This window comes from Stegostoma tigrinum, chromosome 27 (assembly GCF_030684315.1).
Source record: "Stegostoma tigrinum isolate sSteTig4 chromosome 27, sSteTig4.hap1, whole genome shotgun sequence".
Classification (NCBI taxonomy): domain Eukaryota; kingdom Metazoa; phylum Chordata; class Chondrichthyes; order Orectolobiformes; family Stegostomatidae; genus Stegostoma; species Stegostoma tigrinum.
Window position 1 is genome coordinate 30759335 of NC_081380.1, and position 21136 is coordinate 30780470.

General features: G+C 41.5%; 1 protein-coding gene across 7 annotated transcripts in view; it reads left to right on the forward strand.

Annotated features, from left to right (window-relative positions):
* Positions 1-21136, forward strand: part of LOC125464515 (coronin-6-like) — a 222945-nt gene that overhangs the window by 84842 nt on the left and 116967 nt on the right. The window contains exon 1 of one of the 7 annotated variants that reach the window (XM_048556958.2): positions 6432-6529. The exons of 5 other annotated variants lie outside the window; for them this stretch is intronic. The gene's annotated coding sequence lies outside the window, so the exon portion shown is untranslated. Of the gene's footprint in view, positions 1-6431; positions 6530-7080; positions 7159-21136 lie in introns of those variants that run through there. One more of the 7 variants, XM_048556959.2, reaches the window with a different exon arrangement.

Below are 21136 nucleotides of genomic sequence, written 5' to 3' on the forward strand. Positions count from 1 at the left end.
CCCAGGTGTGGCCTCACCAACACTCAGCAGTTCCTATTTTTAAACCTAGCAACAAATGCCAAAATTCCATTTGCCTTCTTCCTTGTTTGCTGTAGCTACGTGTAAACATTTTAGTGTTTCATGTACAAGAACATCCAGATCCCTCTGCTTTGCACTTTTTTGGACTTTCTCACCATGTAAACAATACCCTGCCTTTTCAGTCTTCCTACTAAAGTGTATGATCTCATATTTTCCTACATTTAAACTCCATCTGCCCAGTTTCACTCAATCTATCTGCATCTCCTTGCAGGTTCCCTGCATTCTCCTTGTAATATGTTCTCCCATATACATTGCCTAGTTCAGTAGGGCTACATTTGATGAGTTCCACGCCTACCTTTCCAATTGAAGTCAGAACATTTCTAGCAATGGCTTTTTATTTTAATCCTTGTATCGTTCTCTTGATGGCTTAGTGAAGAGAAATGAAATAATATTTTTCATTCTGAGGTCATGTTAGACGCTATTCCCAGAACCACCACAAAAATCTAGTTAATGCTGTCTCCAAATCCTGACCTACATTTTGCCCTTGGGTGATATCAACTAAAGACACTGAAGTCAGTTTTCACATTCAGTGCTGTAAACACCCTATTGCCTGGAATGCCTTTCCAAACAGCTTTTCTTATGCTGAATGTTCCTCCTGTAAAGCATTAGGAAAAGTAAAACTATTAACTTTGGCACAATCACAAATGTCATACTTTACCATTGATTCCATCCCCCTACTGTCTCAGCTTACTTCAAGTCTGGTTTAGCCTCAGTCCCTAGTTTGATTCAAAGTAGAGGTTCCGTCCCCATATTCCTTCAATGAAAATGACCATATTTTTCAACCTCTGTAACATTGCCTGTCTCGATCCATCCATCAACTCCCAAAACTCTCCTTTGCACTTGTATGTCTATGCATGGTCTATTCTAGTGCTCGTTTCGATATTTGTACTGGTGAAGGTGCAATGTATTCCAGTCTGTTGGCCATTGCTTTTCATTTGAATTTTTGCTGTCTACTGACAATTTTTTAAATGTTAGAACTGATTTTAATTCTTCGAGAATTGATAATTAAATAGACAAAAAAAGGCTCAGGTGCTTTGAGGCAGATGTTTTTTCTCATTTCTCACTACCCAGCATTGAAGGTGAACAATTTGCTTTCTGTAGGCATCTATTGGGAGAATATGGTTAGTGATGACTAATCATCAAGCTTTGTCTATTTAGCTGTGGGGATGTCACAGTATCTAAAAGCATCACCCCATGGACTGCAGTAGTTCAAGAAATGGCCTTACACTTCTTCACCTCTGCAGTAAGGGATGGGATTACCAACTAGAGCATCATCAGCTACTTCCATGGTAATAGGAACAGCAGATGCTGGAGAATCTGAGATAACAAGGTGTAGAGCTGAATGAACACAGCAGGCCAAGCAGCATCAGAGGAGCAGGAAAGCTGAAGTTTTGAGCCTAGAGCCTTCCTCAGAAAGGGTTAGGGTGAGGGTTAGAAGGGTCTAGGCCCGAAACATCAGCTTTCCTGCTGGGCTTGCTTTGTTCATCCAGCTCTACACCTTGTTATATCAGCTACTTCCGTAGCAGGATAGGAAAAGGTGTAGGCCAGCTAACCCCTTGGTTAATCCTACCATTCAGTTGAGTCATAGCTGATCCGCATCCTGGCTCCACTTAGCTCACTGTGGCCTTATAACCACTGATCTTGCAAAAGAGAAGGCCCAGAAGCTCAGTATCAAAATGGTTAATTTTGATCTAACCTCAAGAGCACTTTTGGAGAGAGAAAGTGTTCCAAATCCCAAACGCACATTTTTAAGATAAGACAGATGTACATTATCATGTATGGAATGAGGGTGAAGTGTCATGAATGACATTTGTAAATGTTTTGTTTGTGGCATTTCTTCGTTACGATCTTACATTAATCTGGCTAACAGTTGTCACCTCAGTGAATCATGCAACTGGGCATGGGCTACTTTAAGCATATTGACAGTGTAATCAGCTCTCGGGGACAACAGGTAGGCACTTTTTTTAACAATGCTGCAATTCCTATACTGCATTTAACAAGCCTAAAGAAGCAGTGGTGACAATGATTTCTGCTGTATTATTTGACTACCTCCTGCAGCGAATGCAAGAAACCCTCAGTCAAAAGAAAAGTTGCCTGGGGAATCTTCATAACAGAGGAATGCAGGAAGTAATGATTGCAGATTTGAGAATTGATGATGCTGGACTGCTGGATACTTTTCAGCCAAGGCATGGACGCGGTTAATAAAAGCCATCGGGCACTCGTTTTGCTTGCTGACAGAAACTTCACCCTCCATTTTAAAAATTGATTTGCAGTTTATCTTAGTGCTCAGCCAAATCTTCAACAAATTGCCCTCTTAGACCTGGATGCTTCGATATTTAAAGCAAGCATTTAGTGTGGAATTGTTAATTCATTACTGTAACAATGCGGTAGAAAATTCAATATGTTGAAGATTCTTTCATTCAAGTGACTATTGTAGTAAACTATCTTGTTAAACTACAAAGGGAAAGACAATGCATGTTGAAAGCACAACATCAGAGCTCATTGAAGTATAATTGTGAATATTAGAGGATTTAGTTTATAAAGGCGGCACGGTTGCTCAGTGGTTAGCACTGCAGCCTCACAGTGCCAGGGACCCGGGTTCGATTCCTGCCTCAGGTGACTGTCTGTCTGTGTGGAGTTTGCACATTCTCCCTGTGTCTGCGTGGGTTTCCTCTGGGTGCTCCGGTTTCCTCCCACAGTCCAAAGATGTGCAGGCTAGGTGGATTGGCCATGCTAAATTGCCCGTAGTGTTCAGGGGTGTGTGGGTCACAGGGGGACGGGTCTGGGTGGGATGCTGCAAGGGGCGGTGTGGACCTGTTGGGCCAAAGGGCCTGGTTCCTCACTGTAGGGAATCTAATCTAAAATGTATGTTACAGCATTGCTCAGTTGACTGGACAGCTGGTTTCTGATGCGAAGAGCGTGGGTTAAATTCCTTCACCAGCTGAGGTTACCATGAGGGACTCTCCTCAACTTCTCCCTTGCCTGAGGTGTGGTAAGATTAAACCACCACCAGACATCTCTCTGTAATGAGAGAGGAGGACTGTGGTGCCTTTCCCTTTTACTTTTACTGCTACCCTAATACTCAAACACATGTTTCAATGGAAAAGGAAACCCTTTTGAAAATGTAAATTCCCTCAAGTGGTTGAGCTGTTTGTGAAGCCCAACCAACATCCATGTCATTCACCACATCATAGACTAATCCTGTAGTAACGTCTTAAAACTTTTCAATCAAATGTCAATGTGAAGCCCCCACCCCCCCCCCCCCCCCTACCACCACCACACCCAACTTCCACCTGAGAGATGTGGTTCTGGACCTGTTATAAACCGAATCCGGCATCCAAAAGGGCTCAGCCGTAAGAAAAATAACTTTTGGGAAATTTAAATGATGGAATCTATTTACATTGCAAAAACAGATGACTAGTGATATTTTTCTGAATTATATCCAGTTGTTTGTCTATCAGTGCATTCCCATAGCGGTCGCTTTTTTTTCACTCTAAATGAAAACTGCAAACATTTTTTACTTTTAATTAGCTGGGGATTTAAGTCACTATGGATCATGGCCTTCATCATAAAAAGACATTCACAAGCGTTACTCCTCTTCCATATCATCACTGCTCTCACTGATGGTTAAGCCCTTGGAATATAGAAAATTCAGGGTGTGCATTGTGACTCAATGCAAATTTCAACTGGCCAAGCAAAATTGTACTTATGTGTATACAATTCATGGCCCATTCCCTTCTCCCTGCTGAGAAAAAAGGGATCTCCTGGAAATAGGGGCAAGACTTCCACGTCTGAGTCCAGCCCAATATTTTAAAACACCTGCAAAATCTGGGTTCAATGCAAACATTTGCACAGACAGGAACCAATTTGTTCCTAATCAGTAAAAACTTTGAATGTGTTTTCCAGCTTTCAGCCATTTACATTTTTTTTGCATTGACAGAGGAAAGAATTGCATTTATGTAGCACCCTTATTTACTGCTATATAACTAATGGCATGCTGCTGGAAGACAGAAGTCACCGGCCACAGGTTCATGCTCAGCAAGTTCCCCAAAACTCTGATGTTCAGGTGGTAAGTTTAAATGACGGCTGAGGAAATATTAGCAGCCCATTACACTACCCTCAATTCTCCTGCTCTTCAAAGTACTGCCAAGGATGATTTTTACATCCATCAAAGAGGGTTTCTGGGGGCATCCATTTCATGGATAATGTGAAAAACAGCATTACCAATAGTGCAGAGCTTCCATATTGAGGCATTGAAACTGCTGCATGGGGCTAGATTCTGAGCTTGAATCAATAGCTTTGATTCTGAGCACTGCCATTTGAGCCAAAAGTGCATACATCATGATGGTGTGCGTAAATCGATGAGGGCATCTGTAAAGGATCATCAAAATGTACTTAATCAGAGTACAACGCATGAATGCTTTTTAATGATGTGTAGGTTTGGGTTTCATTCTGTTTTGGAGGGTTGTACTGGAAGAAGTGGTTGTTATTCGAACTGTAGAACTGACAATTGTTGAGTATTTACAGAAATTATTTCAAGGCATTGCAAAATGCTGTTTGAGAACTAATGCTGCATTGCAACGGGAAGTTTTATACTGGTTACAGAGAAATGGCCAGGCAAGTATTTTTAACTTGTGCGGCTGTTACCTCAAAATTCCCATTGGATCCTTATTCCAATACCAGTTGTTATCAGGGATTTACCATTCCTGATGCTGAGCTCCACAACAGCTCATATGTTTTGTGTTCTCATGCTGGGGAGACATGGCTGTGAAGGATGTCCTCAATATCCAGAAAGTGGAGAAGGTTTCTCTCCTACAGTTGCTTGACTGTTTTAAAGCAGTGCTGTAGAATATTTCTGCAGTGCAAAGGGGACAGTTGTCCAGCACAGAAATTCTGATATCCAACTTTGCCCATTAATTTCCCCCCCCCCCCCACCCTAAACCCGTCCCCTCAAGCCCCGGACCATACTGAACTACCATCCTTGGGGAGAGATCTCGTGATGTCTTTTGCTAACTTACATTGTTGTATAGAATTCTGACCAACAATCCTGGAATCCCCGGTTTGCTGCAGTTGAGCAGTGTGTGTTCTGACTTGACCAGGCTGCAATGTGTCATTCTGGTGAAAACTGTGACGTATGTTGCCACACAGCTTAAGGCTCTGGATTCTATTCTATACATTGGAAAGATAGCTTTACTTCTGACAGTATGCCTTCTGATACTGTATGGCCTGTAATGGTTTTAATAGAAAACAAAGAACCGTGGTTGAATCCCTACAGTGTAGAAAATAGGCCCTTCGGCCCAGCAAGTCTACACCAAAACTCGGAGCATCCCATCCAGATCCATCCTGCCACTTAATCTACACATCCCTGAACACTCCAGCAAGTTAGCATGGTCAACCCACCTAGCCTGCATATCTTTGGATTGCTGGAGGAAACAGGAGCACCTGCAGGAAAGCCACACAGACACAGGGAGAACGTGCAAACTCCACACACGGTTGCCCGAGGGCAGAATCGAACCTGTGTTTCTAGTGCTGTGAGGTAGCACTGCTAACCACTGAGCCACCGTGCTGCTCTAATGCTGGAGATCAGAAACACACAGAAGTGGAGATTTTGGTGTAACTCAGGTCTGGGAAGCATCTGCAGAGAGAGAGAGAAAACCAGAATTAACATTTCAAATCCAGTGAGGGATTACTGCAATTCAGATTTTAACTGTTTTCACTCCACAGATGCTGAGATTCTCCAGCAATTTCTGATCCTAAGAGATAGCTATTATCTCTCTTATTTACACTGTTGTGTAAATCTTCTATGTGCAGTATTATATGGACATCTGTCATGAATAGAGACTATTCTATCCTTTCTGTTCAGGCAGTTGTACACGATTGTTAATATTACTGTCAGATCATGATATACATTGCTATCTCTCTGCCCTATCTGTTTCCATCACACTACAACTCCTCCCAAACTTCTCTAAACATTTACCTTAACATTTCCTTTAAATTATTTACATTCTTATCATCTCCCCAGTATTCTTCCACCCATCCCACCCCCTTCCCCAACCTTGCCAGCCCTGCTTCAACTGTGCCACTGGGATTTGTAATTCTTGGAGATTGGATGTCCTGAAAACTAGACATAATTTTCACAGTCTTGTGCGAAAAACTTGAGTGCCACAAGTCGCATTGGTTTCCTGGGTTCTTAAATGTTTCTGCCCTTTTCTTGTTTTGGTTGGTTGAGGGTGGGAGCGGATAGGAGACCCATGTGCTGATCCCGTTATGCACAAGTCATGAACTATCTTTGCTGTGATTTAGGGTGTTGCAGACGTCATATGTTTCAAGTGATCCTTCTGTGCCTCAGCTAACACTGAATGTTTTTATCTTGTGGGATCGCTGAATTTCTCTTGGCATTTTAGGAACGACATTTCATAATTCAGTTTCTAATTAAGCCTGCAGCTTTAGGGTAGGTAAGATCTTGAAAGTTTGATTGCGCTGTGCTCGGTGACTGCATCTGTTTTCCTTTCTCCTAAAGCTGTAAACTGGTTGCCTTGATGATGGTTAAAAAATGTATTTGTTATCAGACAACACATAGCTGAAGGCACACTGCAGAAAATGTGGCGCTTAAGGGTTGCTGTGGTTACAGCTTATTAATGGATTTCACCTATTGAGGAAAGTAAAGGTTAGTTTTAGCATTATTACATTTCAGTGGAAATTATAATGGTGCTGATGGATGGCAGGTGGTGGAAATGACTGGAAGCGATTGTAAATTCTCCCCCTTGCCACCGAAGCTATGCAGGAAACAGAAGTGAATACAATTGGCACAGTTTTTCTGAATGGTGTTGTTTAAAAAAAATGCACACGATAAGCTATGAATTTGGGCAGAGTGCTTGTTTTATTAAGCTGGCCAAGTGAATGATGGAGAAAATGTCTTCTCTTTCCAACCATCACTCCCCCCCCCCCCCCCCCCCCCCACACACACACACACACACACACACGTCCCTGGGTGCTGCAAAAGGCTGTGAATCAAAACTGGTTTTGTTCAGTCACTGCTTTTTATTAGCTTGGCTGCAATGCTGCTGTTCATGGAAAGAGGTACCAACGCGACAAAAATATCAGGAGCGGTTTTCCCAGCAGGAAAGGATGTTGTGTTCAGTGGGGCTGGAATTCTGCAGCACACCATATATAGGAATACAAGTGGGAAGCTGCGGAGGGCAGAATCACGTGACATTTGCTATTGTAGAGCATGCCCGATAGACAAGTTTAGACAAATCTCTCAAAGCTACAGAATAACTGAGTCTTGAGCTCTCTTGGCTTTCTGAAGTATTTAAGTGGATGTGGTCCGATTAATATATTTGCTATGTGTACATATGCTTCTTTGGGATAGTCTGCAAAGCTCTGTGCAAGACTAGCTCTTGGTTTTACTAAATGCTACAGCTTCGCTGTTCCTTCTTTATCTTAAAAAGGCTCATTTGTAATGATTTTCTGACTGTAGCAACTTTCCATGGTGATGGGCGATTCCCACAGTTAACCAGCTTTGCGAAGAACATTGCCCAGTGCAGGCTGGCACCATGGTGAATTGTGATCAACCAGGGAGTAGCCTTTACTGGTTCCTGACCTGGTTGGTTTGTGGAGCTGATGCGTTTTCTCCCTGGTCTAGTGCCTTTTGCCAGATCTCTTCCAATATCTGCATTCACAAGCACTTTTTGGAGCAGAGATTATACTTGAAGATAAACTGAATGAGTGAGAGAAGAAGAGACCAGCAAAGGGTTTAGAATAATGATGATAACATCAAATAGACTTTGAGTGAGTGGTGGAGGGGGGTTGGTGGTGGTGATCAGGATTGGAAGGCGTGCAGTAAAGAAGGGTATTGCGGTTTTGCAGTGTTTGGCTCTTTTACAAATTGTGAGCTCCTTTTTGTGTAGAATGACAGAGTCTTCACGCAGTTATGAAATCAGATATAACCCACTCACTAATTTTAACATGTGTAGCTTATCTCCACTGCTAAAGGTTGAACTTCCGGATCTAAAGGTAACCTCTCTCTAGTACTGGAAGTGATGCCTGGTGCAGCCTTTGGATTCTGTAGCTCTTCTGTTTCAGTGTGACAGCTGTGGGATGAATCCTCGGTGATATTAATTACACTAAAATACTTGATGGGCAGCCAGTGCGACAATCATTACCAGTGTACTGGCACAGTGCTGATTGTGAATTGTGCTATGGGCTCACAGAATGTACAAAAATTAACTTGCTATTGTTTGGATTTACATTTACTTGTATTTGTCAGTGGTTTAAGAGATTACCATTTACCCATGTTTACAAGCCTACAGTTTTCCAGAACTGTACTGCTTTATCTGTATTAATTCATGCAGAAAAATATCAGTGATAACACCATATGGTAGGGTAGGGGGTATGGTTAAAAGTATTCTGAAAGTCTGAAATGTATAAAAGGTTAACTTTTCCAGTTTTATTTGCCAGGCTAGATCTCTACCAAAAAGCACATTTTATTGGGCTAACTGCAGATTTTGAGAATGAGGATGAAATTACCCATGGATACATCTTTTGTGTTTTTAAATCATTAATTTAGTTCGAGAGGAGGGGGTAGGTCCAAGGATTTTCCATTCCATTACTTACGTTTCCTTCCAATCACTTCTTTTCCTCCCTTTGAACGTTCAAACTATTATTTCTTTCGCTATTGATAGAAAACAAAACTCAACTACTGGAGAATAACTAACCCAGTGAAAATCACCTCATTAAGTTATTGTGCAAGGTTAGCATTGAGTGATCATGTGTTATATATTCTTTTGGGAAGAAGACCACTTGTGACCTGAAATAATAACTTACGAGCGCCATAAATAATGTCAGTGAATATCTAATTTCTTTGTGCATCCCATAATAATCCCAGAGGGTGTCCAAGGGAAATTAAAGTGAAGTTACAAAGCAATGTGAGAGTATAGTGGCTTTGTTTAGGATTGTATGCTACTGGTGCCAATAACTGATGGAGCCAGTATTCCAGACCTTCCATGAAGGCATGTCCTTGACTTCCATGTAATGCACAGTATAGGGCATAACACAGCACTGTCTCTTGAGCAGTCTGTTTTTTGACCAGTCATCCTGTCTATTGCAGTTTTATAAATGGAATCTGGATTAGTGCAGTTGTTATTCAAGATGGTGTGGCAAAAATAATTGAGTTCATGTTGCAAAATATAGTCATAAAGTCAAAGTATATATTTCTCAAGTAATTTCATATTTCTAAAATAATAACTTTTGGAGGATTTTCCACAAGTTATTTCCTTTATAAAGAGAAGTCTGCATTAACTCCAGGTTAAAGGGAAAGTAGCACATTTTTAGTAATGGTATCTTTTAAAAATGTCCCCATAATATTCAGATGAAAAAAACAAGATGTCCACCTTTTATATGCCACTGGAGGGGCTGGTTTATACAGCAATAACAATAAATTAAAACTGTATGGTGCCTTTTTAATGTATTGAGTTCTATGAAACAAAATTGAGCGACGTAGAGTCATAGTGTTACAGCCTGGAAACAGACCCTTCTATCCAGCTATCCGTCTATCCACACTGACCATGCTCCCAAACTAAACCAGTCCCACCTGACTGTGTGTTTGTCTCCTATCCCTCCAACCCTTTCCTATTCATGGACTTATCCAAATGTCTTTTAAAAGTTGTAACTGTACCTGCGTGCACAGTTTCACCATCACCAAAGTTTTAGGACAGATGATAAGAGATGGGTTTTGAGGAGATTCTTGAAGGAGAAGTGGAGAAGTTTAGGGAAGTAATCTCAGTGATTAGGCCAGGGCTTCCTTGAGTGCAGATGATGAGCTGAAACCTTTTGAGGTTCCCAACTCAGACGCAGTAGCAATCACAGTGTAGCTCCGCCTAACTCCCTCACACGCTCTCAGTTCTCTACCCTATGCTCTCATAGTATGTTACTACCACCACCAACACCTGCGTTTCAGTTCTTGCAGAGGGGAATGCAACTGTTTTCAAGCCTTGAAGTGGGGTCAACAAGAGGAAGTGGTTTGGGAAGCATTGGCACAGAGCCTTGGCAGCATAGGGCCCTGATGCTAAGGAGTTCAAGAAGAGGGTGTGTAAGAGGCCAGGGTGGGAGCAACATGAAGATGTCAGGGCACTTTAGGGGCTGGATTGGAATTTTGGGATATGGAGTGTCAAGGGCATGCAGGGATTAGAAAAACAAGAAAAAATTTTAAAATTGAGGGATATAGCATGTGTGTATTATTCCCATTCCATGTAAATGCTCAAATGTAAAATAACACTTAAGAAAGCATTAATTGCAGGGCTGCTGATTCTGTTTGAGTTTGAATCAATATTAAGATCACTAGTTTCCAGTCTATAGTTACAGACTGATGTTCACTGTATTGTTTCAGTTGTTAACAATGCTGGAATTTCTCAGCAGCTTTGTGGGGAAAGAAACAGAATTCTAGCTTCTTGTTGATGGCCTAATGAAAGAACATAGACCTGAAACGTTAACTCTGTTTCTCTGTTTTCAGAATGGGGTTAAACTTGCTAAGCAATTCCAGCCTTTCTTGCTGATTTTCAGTATCTGCTGGGTTTTGCTTTTTCACAGCTGGAAACACTGAATTTTGATGTGTGTGTGTGTGTGTGTGTGTGCGCGTGCGTGTGCGTATTGTGAGGGTGTGCGTATTGTGTGTATGTACACAGTTCAGAACAGTAAGGGTTGCCACAACAGGAAATGTGAACTTCATTCAAAAAACTTGAAAAGTAATAAGTCCATCATTTAAATTAGTAAATAATATAAATGACCATTAGCAGCTAAGTTTCATAATAAAGTATCAGAGATAATGGGAACTGCAGATTTGGCCTGCTGTGTTCATCCAGCCTCACATTTTATTATCTTATTAAGTTTCATAATAAAGTCAGTTTTCACCCTCTAATCAGCCCCACCCATTATTGTAAGGGAAGGGGCAGCATCTAGGGCTGAGCTAAGGCTGAGTGAGGTTTAAAATAACACTGACCTCGCACTGCCTCAGGCAGGACACTCTCTGAACAGTCCTTGGGAGAATTCTTATCAAAACAGGAGTCAGACATGGAGTTGACTTCCAGCCTGGGGTTTCCTTCTCACTCAGCTGACTTTCTCACGCCCCCCCCTTTCACTTTTCCATCACCCACACTGTTATCTATTTCCCTGTTTCTCTCTGTACACCCTCTCTCCTTGTCCCTTCCCACTCCCCATGCCCCTTTTCCCCTCTCTCGCCCCTTTCACTCTGTCCCGTATAACTTCAGGAAAATGATCCATCAGTCTTTGTGTTTTAAAGGAATTCCACCAGCACCATTGCTTCACCAGCAGACATTTCCCACTGAAGTGAAGGTGGCCAAAATCGACCAGCCCCCACCCCCACCCTGAGACTTGAATACAACTTGTTAAAAGCGACTTCATTCGTACAAATGAAATGATAGGAAACGAACAGGTGCAGGCCAACTCCTGACTATCTTGCCCCCTACCCCCAGCTCTTCATGGCCCAACTCACCACCAACACTCCCCACCCTGGTACCATCTGAGAGGTTGAGAAGGAGAGACCTTGATGGTAACCTCAGCCAGAGCAGGAAATTAGCCCATGCTGTCGGTGCCATTCTGCATCACAAACCAGCTGTCTGACCAACCCCCTTCTCATGTAAGGTTATGTAACTAGGAAGCATTTGGATGACCTGTAAATCTGACCTGAACAATGATATCCTCTGGATGTCTGACTGTGGTTCACAAGCTGTAGTTTTTGCACCTTGCCCTTTAGGGATGGAAACATTGGCAAAATGTCTGCCCCACTGCACCTCAAAGCAGTATATGCAAGGAACTTAGCCATGATTGTCCTCTTGCTTTCGTAGTAAGAGCTTTATAGATTACTGAGGTGTGGAGCTGGATGAACACAGCAGGCCAAGCAGCATCTTGGGAGCTGCTTGGCCTGCTGTGTTCATCCAGCTCCACACCTTGTTATCTCGGATTCTCCGGCTGCTCGTCCCCGCCTGCCTAACCTGTTCTCCCTCTCACCTATACCCTCCTCCCACCTCAAGCTGCACCTCTATTTCCTACCTACTAATCTCATCCCGTCCCCTTGACCTGTCCGTCCTCCCCAGACTGACCTATCCCCTCCCTACCTCCCCACCTACACTTTCCTCTCCACCTATCTTCTCCTCTATCTGTCTTTAGTCCGCCTCCCCCTCTCTCCCTATTTATTTCAGAATCTTCTCCCTATCCCTTTTTCTGATGAAGGGTCTAGGCCCAAAACGTCAGCTTTTGTGCTCCTGAGATGCTGCTTGGCCTGCTGTGTTCATCCAGCTTCACACTTTGTTATCTACAGTTCCAATTATCCGCTTTACAGATTACTGTTGTTTGCCAGTAAGGCTAAATACTAGAGGCTGTAAGTGTGTGCCTTACGATACGTTCTTTCAGTGGAAGAGCACCAAAGCTTCAAAAATGCACAGAACATACTCCAGCACTGAATCTGACATAATTTGTGGTCAGTTGGAGGGTGTTAACTTGCCTGGGGTGGGTGGTCACTTGTGTTATTGTAGCAATGTATCACCCGTGCTTATTTTTCTCTTTGAAAATTCATCACATGCTTGCCTGCCAGATGTTGGAGAGGGTTGGAGCTCCAAGACTAGACTCCAGATTCCATCAATGTTTTGTTTACACCAGTCCAGTTAATGTATCCCCTCCTCTTGTCACCTCTCCATAATATTCTTGCATCAAAATAGCAAATTGCACCAGCAACCAATTTAGAATACAAAAAAGAATTTGCATTATATTGTATAAACACCTTATCCTGGGTTTACATCTCCAAACCAGATAGTGGGTATCAGGAAAATTTCTGCCTTGGTCAGCCTTCTTGAGGTGCCAGGAAAGACAGGGTGTGCAGGAGACTAATCCAGGCAAGAGAGCAGAGGCAGCCCGTAGGATCTGCCATGTGCCAGGATGGGCTGTGTAAAAGACTCACCCCAGTGTTGTGGGATTTTGTCACAGTTCTACAACAAACCATAAAAGCCTGTTATCCCCCTCTCCCCATATGTGTTTCCCTTGCCTGTCCATACCACCACACACTCTTCATTCCCCCATGCCAAACTCTCTCCCTCCAATCACACCCGTGGCCCCCATGGTAAGCTATGACACTTGCATGGCCATTTGCCTACAATGAATTCTATACAGCTAATTAACCCCTTTGTGACAAAAATATGGGCAAAATAAAGCTTTTAAAACACTCAGAGATAATGGGAACTGCAGATGCTGGAGAATCCAAGATAACGAAGTGTGGAGCAGGATGAACACAGCAGGCCAAGCAGCATCTTAGGAGCTTTTGTGCTTTGTACTTTGTTATCTTTTAAAACACTCATTCATTCATAACATCACAATAATTAAGAATAAGTGACTTAATTACAGAGTAGTGGATGTGTCAATATCCCAAATGCTTTAAAATATCAATATCTGATTCTGCAAGCACATGAAACCCCTTAATCTTCTGTGAATGAACATTGCACAATTGACAGCAGGGATCAGAAAGTCGGAGTTGCCAATGTAGAAATAATTTTCTAAGGCTCCGGTATTTCAACAGACTAATAGTTATCTGTGTGCCTGGACAAGAATGCATGGGGATGTAGTACGCATTGGGGGCAGAGTTTGATACAGCAGAAAGAAAGGTCATGGGGTATGATTGGAAGAGTATATGTTTCAAAAGGTTTCCTCAATCATATTATGACTCATGACATCTCTAAAACCTTTGTAATTTTCATGGAATCAAGAAAATGTTTTAGAGTAGAACATGACCGTCTTTACAATGAAAGAATTCCTGAGTCACATTGACTTGGTGACATTGCAGGACCTTGTATCTCATTATAAGCTTCATCATAATGAGTTCAATGCACTGGAATGGGTCCCATCAACAGTCGAGATCGTATGATTAAGATTGTACTATAACAAGCACTTATTCTAGCTCTGTGAGATTCAGCAGGGCAATCAATAATTATAGTTGAACCTTTTGAGAACTGTAATAGTTTCTGCCTCACAGAAACATTTGATCCAAGCATCCCTGCTGTATATTTTGCATATTAGCGATCAGAAGAATTTCTATTGGGACAACAAACCATGCTTGTTTGCCTACATATTACGAAGCCGTCAATACTGGGTCATCAACCTCAGTCCGTGTAACAATCTGTAGATGTGCTTGATTTCAGGCACAGCGCTAATGTATTCAATCTTAAATTGTCACTGAGCTATGCTTCAGACAGCAAGGTCTGTTTGTCTTAATGGGTCACTTTATATAATTATTGAAGTGAATGAGAACAAACTGCAGCTTTTATCATTAATCTGTTGGTAAACCAAGTGAAGCAGGTATTTTCAATGAGAGAGTGTTGCAATTGGAGATGAAGAGAATGACTTGAGGACAAAACTTTACTGTAACCTTTGATAACTAAAGGGCCCAAGTTTTTATAGTATTATGAAAGGCAGTTTTAAGGGGCTGTTGACACCTTGCTGGTGGCAGAATGTAGATGCTTTGCATCGGGAGGATGCCGTCTTAATGGAGATTTCTGCCTTGCAGCAGCCCTAGAGACCATTGAAGCTGGAGTTTCCATTTGCGCTGCCACGGGCCATGTCCCCGCATACCTAATAGGCCATTCAAGAGGTCCTGACTACTTGACCCTATCATGTTTAACTTTTTGTTTGCCTACTCATGGGTGGATAAGCAGGAAACTAAGGAGCAACTGATTAGGAGCTGCCTCTGATTAAATCAGTCAGATTATCCTGCTGTCTTTCAGGTGAAGTGGAGCCTGTCTACCCATTCTGCCGACACGCCTGCCTTGCTGAAGACTTGTCTTAGCACTTATTATTCCCCAAACCTGCTAGTGTGTTAGATGTCGATGTGGGGCCCAGTACTGACTTCTAAGAACACTTAATTTGCAAACCTTCTCTTGTCTGAGCAGCCTTCATTTACTGTTTTGTGTCACCTAACCGACTTGCTACCCATGCCGTGACATTTCCCCTCAGATTACAGGCCCAAACTTTTTAACCATCCTCTTCATTGACTACCTCCTGAAAATTTAATATTTACATGTCCCCTGATTTTTCTTTTCCAAGAATAAACATTTAGAGAGTGAATAGAAACAGCCAGGAAAACAGCGAGTGATTCTTGAAATTATAATTTGTTTTCTACCGTTAGGCAGATCCTAATGCAGGAGGGTATTTATGCTGGATCTACTGTAAAGAATGACAATACGGCAGGAAGAGACAGGATAAACCATTGTTTAAGTTCTTAGTTGACAAAGAAAATCCTTTGAAAACCTTCGTAGCTGTTGCCTTCCAATTATACAACACAGAGAAAAGTGGGCAGGTATGAAATCGTAGTTGATTCATATCATAGCAATTTTTGGACAGCTGACTCAGAAACCAGGCTCAGTTGGGCACCACAATATTGCTTCTTGAAGATATATGAACTAAAATAACAGTTTTCTCCAGTTACCCCCAACTGCACATTGTATTGCCTGCTGAACCTTTGCAAGGAGCCAAGTAAACATGCTATTGCAACGTTACGATTAAATTGCGTGGGTACAAAACAATGCATCACAGCTGGTTAATGCCAAAGAATTCAGAAACCACCCAAAGCATTGAAGAAGCATGCCAGTTTCACTAGATGATTCAGTGGCTTGCATTTCAAGAACAATATTTTAATCCAAATAATTATTTCAACATCTAGTGAAGAAACAAAATTCAGCACAGTATTGTGTAAAAAAGATATATTTTCTAATTGGTTTGAGAAAGGCAGTCACTATGCTCAGAGTTGTAATGTCGCCCTATTCTATATCATTTTCTCCAAAGGAGCTAATTCCCATATGGAGAAGGTGGAAGATTGGTGGAGCCTTGTGAAATGGAATACTGAGAAAATTAATTATTTAGCACGATATAAAAGCCAAGGACAGATCTAGGGCAAATGCTTGCCAGCAGAATGATACTCCCCTTTTAAAGTGAGTGTCATGTTTAGAGTAAGTGTTTAATCACTGGAGAGCGATTTCTTTCTTTTTAGTCAATGGAAGTTTTGTAGTAGCATTATGGTTCCTTGTATGTTCAAAACTTGTTTTTAGAATAATCTGAAATATTTAGTTACCGGTAATTATGTGTTTCACAGATTTTCAGATTTTATTGTCAATGCATTATTGTCATTATTTTGTAAAGCAAATTACTGTTGATATAATAAACTTCAGTCGTGGTGGGGAGGGCTGTCATGATCCGGCCGCAGGGCCAAAGAGTGGCAGATGGAATTTAGTTTAGATAAACGTGAGGTGCTGCATTTTTTTGGAAAGTCAAATCAGGGCAGGACTTATATACTTTATGTTAGGGTCCTGAGGAGTATTGCCAAACAAAGAGACCTTGGGTGCAAGTCCATAATTCCTTGATAGTGGAATCGCAGGAGAGACAAATGCTTAGTGTGCTTGCCTTTAATGGTCAGTGCATTGAGTATAGGAGCTGAGATGTCATGTTGCAGCTGTACAGGACATTGGTTAGGCCAATACTTGTGGAGTACTGTGTTAAACTCTGGTCTCCCTGCTATAGGAAGGATGTTGTGCAGCTTGAAAGAGTTCCGAGAAGATTTACAAGGATGTTGCCGAGGTTGAAGGATTTGAGCCAAAGGGAGAGGCTGAATAGGCTGGGGCTATCTTCTGTGGAGTGTTGGAGGCTGACGTGTGGGCTTATAGAGGTTTATAAAATCGTGAGAGGCCTGGATATGTTGAATAGCCAAGGTCTTTTTCCTGGGCTAGGGGAGTGAAAAATAGAGGGCATAGTTTAAAAGTGACAGGGGAAAGATTTAAAAAGGACCTGAAGGGCACCTTTTTCATGCAGAGGGTGCTGTGTGTGTGGAATGAGTTGACAGTGGCAGTGGTGGAGGCTGGTACAATTACAACATTTAAAAGGCATCTGGATGGGTACATAAATAGGAAGAGTTTATAAGGATGTGGGCCAAATGCTGATAAATGGGACTAGATTAATTCAGGATATCTGGTTGGCATGGACAGGTTGGACCGATGGATCCATTTCCATGCTGTATAACTCTATAACCCTAGGACTCTAGTGTCCTTTTCTCTAAGCCAGGAGACCTGCATTTAACTGCAACGTACTCCAAAAGTGCGTCAGAGCATGTCCAAACAGGTTGATTTAAAACTATCTAAACTTCAGTTTTTTTAATGCATTGGCAAATTGTTCAATTAACAGCTGTTATACTGTTGTTTGTTTACAGAAACTCTGAATGTTAGTTCTCTTTATTTAAATGAATATATCTTTGTTTTACATTCAGAATCCTGAACAATCAATTCTGGAGAAAGATTTGAGGAGCTTTGAGTTATTTTTCTGAATTGCGTACAGCATGCAATGGAAATGGTGCATTGTTAACACATCAATGGAAACCATTACTCATTTCATTATTCATTGCATTTAATTTTAGAAACATTATTTGTGCATCTGGCTGAATCAAATCAGACCAGGAATTCAGTCCGCTTTCCAGAATTATTAATGTTTTTACGAAAAGTCCAGAAATTCGCTAGCTTTGTTTTTCTCCCTGGAGTTCCAATGTGTGATCGTCATTTTTATCTGAATCTTTATGGTCTATTTCAGCTTTTATTTCCCTCCTGATGGTATTAATTGCTTTTTAAAAATTTGTTTGTTGGATGTGGGTTTTGCTGACTAAACCAATGTTTATTACCCATCCCAAATTGGGGAGTTAAGAGTCTACTGCAATGCTGAACTCACAGGTAAAGGCATCTTCCATCTTTCCTTGAAAAGAATTAGTGAACCAGATGGAATTTTATGATTGCCATTGGTTACAAGTTCGTAATTCAGCTGTTTTATTTAACTCTAAATTTTTATGGAGTTAAAATGTAACAATCTGCCATGGTGGGATACAAATCCACGTTCCCAATTTCCCCAGAACATTAACCTGGGCTTCTGATTACCAGCCCTGTGACATCACTGCCAAGCCACTACCTCCCCTGCTGATGCAGTGGTTCATTTTGTCTTTAGTATTAAGTTCCCTTGTATCACGTCTTAATAAAAGATTTATCGGAGGAATGTATCAGATACAATTTGAGAAGTTAAAATATGCTTGCCAAGATTACTACAAAGCGACATGTAATTTGTATTTGCATTTTGTTAAGTACAACACGGTGAATCCTGCATAATCAATTATGAAGAACATTTGGGGAGCTTTTGACTACTTTTTCTTAATTCTGTATAGCATGCAAAGGAAATGATGCATTATTATCACCTGACAAGAGGGACGTATTATATTGGCTGGTGTTGGGACTAGTTCATTTGCTTGTGCCAGGCCTGAATGGCCTCCTTCTGTGCTGTAACCATTCTGTGTGAACTGAAGATGATTGATGCAGTCTAATCATATGGAATGCGTCTAATTTTCTCAGACACTCCAGTCTTATTTGGCCTACTGCGCCAGTGGAATATCTTCCTTTTAGTTTCTGTTATCATCTGTGAAATTCAGCCTTGTTCAAGGTGCCAGTCTTTGCTGCCTAGCAGGGCCTAGTTCCCAAAGCCGCCATCATGGACCTTGAAACACTATTGAAGAATAATTGTGGGTGACAACTTAATGGATTCAGTCAAAATGGCTTTGTCTGCAATTCTACCGCTGGTGTTAGTCCCTTCATTTTAAATGGTTAATGCCCTCATTAAAATGCGAACAAAAGATTTTCTGCGAAATGTTCATGATTAGCTCTTGGAAGAATTTCAAGGCCTCTCGGTTTCTGTGTGGTTCTGGCTCTGATTTGATGACAGATTTAAATGAGAGACAAAAAGAAAATTAAAGCAAGCATGTTTCCTACAGCAATTTTTCATTCAGTGAATGGATAGCCCCCAGGTGCAATGTAACATCCACCTCCCTCCCCCTGCCTGCCAAACCCCTTTCAAATTGTTTTTTACAAAGATGAAAAGGTTCTACTTTTAATTCAAGGACAACTAATTTAAATTATCTGATGGAGTTCTTCCCATTTTGCTGTTAATTACATTCGCTAATTCAGTCATTCATTATCTAAAATGTCTAATGGAAAGCTCACTCGGACCTCCAGAGCTAAGTACCAAATGTTAGCAGCTTGCTTTATTATAGCACCTTTTATAGTACAGAAATATTCATCCAAAGTTACACCACATGTACAAACTTAATTGTGCATTGCACACTGGATGCTGAGTTGAACAACATTAACGTAATCATTGCTGATAAATAATAAGTCCAAAACCAAATTTAAATTTACGTATTGACCTGAACAAATACTGATCTGTTGCTATGGGTTGATATTTGAGACTTTTGGATTTGGAGAGAATACTTGCGCATTCCACAAACAATACGTTGTGAAAAGGACAAGGTAAATACAGCGATGTGAGAGATGACAAAAGAAATCATATAGTTTCTTATAGCTTAGCATGCAGCTTGTGCTGGCTCTTTGGAAAAGCAATGTCCAGTTTGTTCAGCTTCACAGCTTGTTTCTGTGTAGCTCTCATTTCTTTTTCCTTGTCAAGTATTTATCCAACTCCCTTTTGAAATTTAATATTGAAACTCCTTCCAGGCATTGTGTTGTATCCTGGATCATGACAAATTGCTGTGTAAAATCACTAATCATCTTGTTATTGCTGGAAAAGCTCAGCAGGTCTGGCAGAAGCTATGAAGAAAAAGAAAAATCAGAGTTAACGTTTTGGGTCCAGTCACCCTTCGTCAGAATAGATGCTGACAGAACTGCTAAGCTTTGCCAACAGTTTCTGTTATTGTTACTGATTTACAGTGTCCGCAGTTCTTTCTGTTTCAATCATCTTGTCATCTTTTTAGTTCTTTCGACCGTTACCTCAAAGAGGATGAGGAGAAGAAATAATACATTAATCGCTTGGAGTCTAATCGTATTGGAGTCTGAGTGATGGGGGTGAAATAAGTGCACAGAGGTCGGTATCTGTTGCTTAGTCTTCCTTTAGTTACATGAGCACAGTACTTGGGCTCTGACCAGCCAGTTCAGAACCTCTCGGATGAGGAGACTCTCTGAATCTCCTGTTAATATTAATCAGCCAAGGCTCCCTGATTGGCCCAGGTTAACAGCCCCAACCAGGGACCTCGTAGTTAATGAGATCCACCTGGCCCTCATTCCAATTACTACACCAGGCTATGGTGAGATTAATGGTAGAATTGGACAGGAAGTCTGACGGGACCTACCTCAGCAGTGGGAGCATCTTGTCCTACCTTTTATGCATCTTAGAAAGCGACCTGGTGAGTTTCTTGCTAACCAGTGGCAAGCTGCCAATTAAAAGGAAATTATTGTTTGTTGGACACCTTGATAATGGCTGAAATCACCTCAAACATGTTCATATTACCGAACAAACTAGACGTTGACCAATATGGCAGCTCAAGTGAGTATCTGGTGAAATCAGCTTGCTGGATCTGAGGGCTTGCTTACAAGCAAAGCTGATTGATGTAGATGAAACACTAATTATTTAAGAACAAAGGGCCTCTACCTGCCAATAGCAGTGTGATTGGTTGTTGGATAGCTGAACAACTTGGGCTTTGACCAAGACAAATAGAAGCTAGTCAGAGCAGAAGAGAAACCAGCAGGCCTGCAGCAGCCAAAAATACTCCTGCTTCTCTGCAGGAAGCCACTAAACAAAACTCACCTATATTTCCTTCAGGAGATGCTGCCAGTTGTGACTTTGAATTGGAGAACTCGGAGACCATTCATATATAAAGCAACCACCCTGTAACTCTTGCAAACCAGTGGGAAAAAGAAGATTGAGGAGAAACCTTTGGATCAGCAAGGCGCTGTTAACAAAGACAGTGGACTCCATCCATATTTCTTTTTCTGTTTATGTTTTGTCAGTCAGTGTGGGGATAAGGGAGGGTTTGTAATGGGTTTAGAGAGCCTTGGAGCAGCAGCAGCCTGGTATGGATGAGGAGTGGCACCCAGCTCTGGGAGAGGTCATTGCTGCAGAGCCCCTCAGAATGTTTGGGGTCCACAAGAGACCCAGAAATTTATGGTCTCAACTCTATTTCCTGGGAATGAGT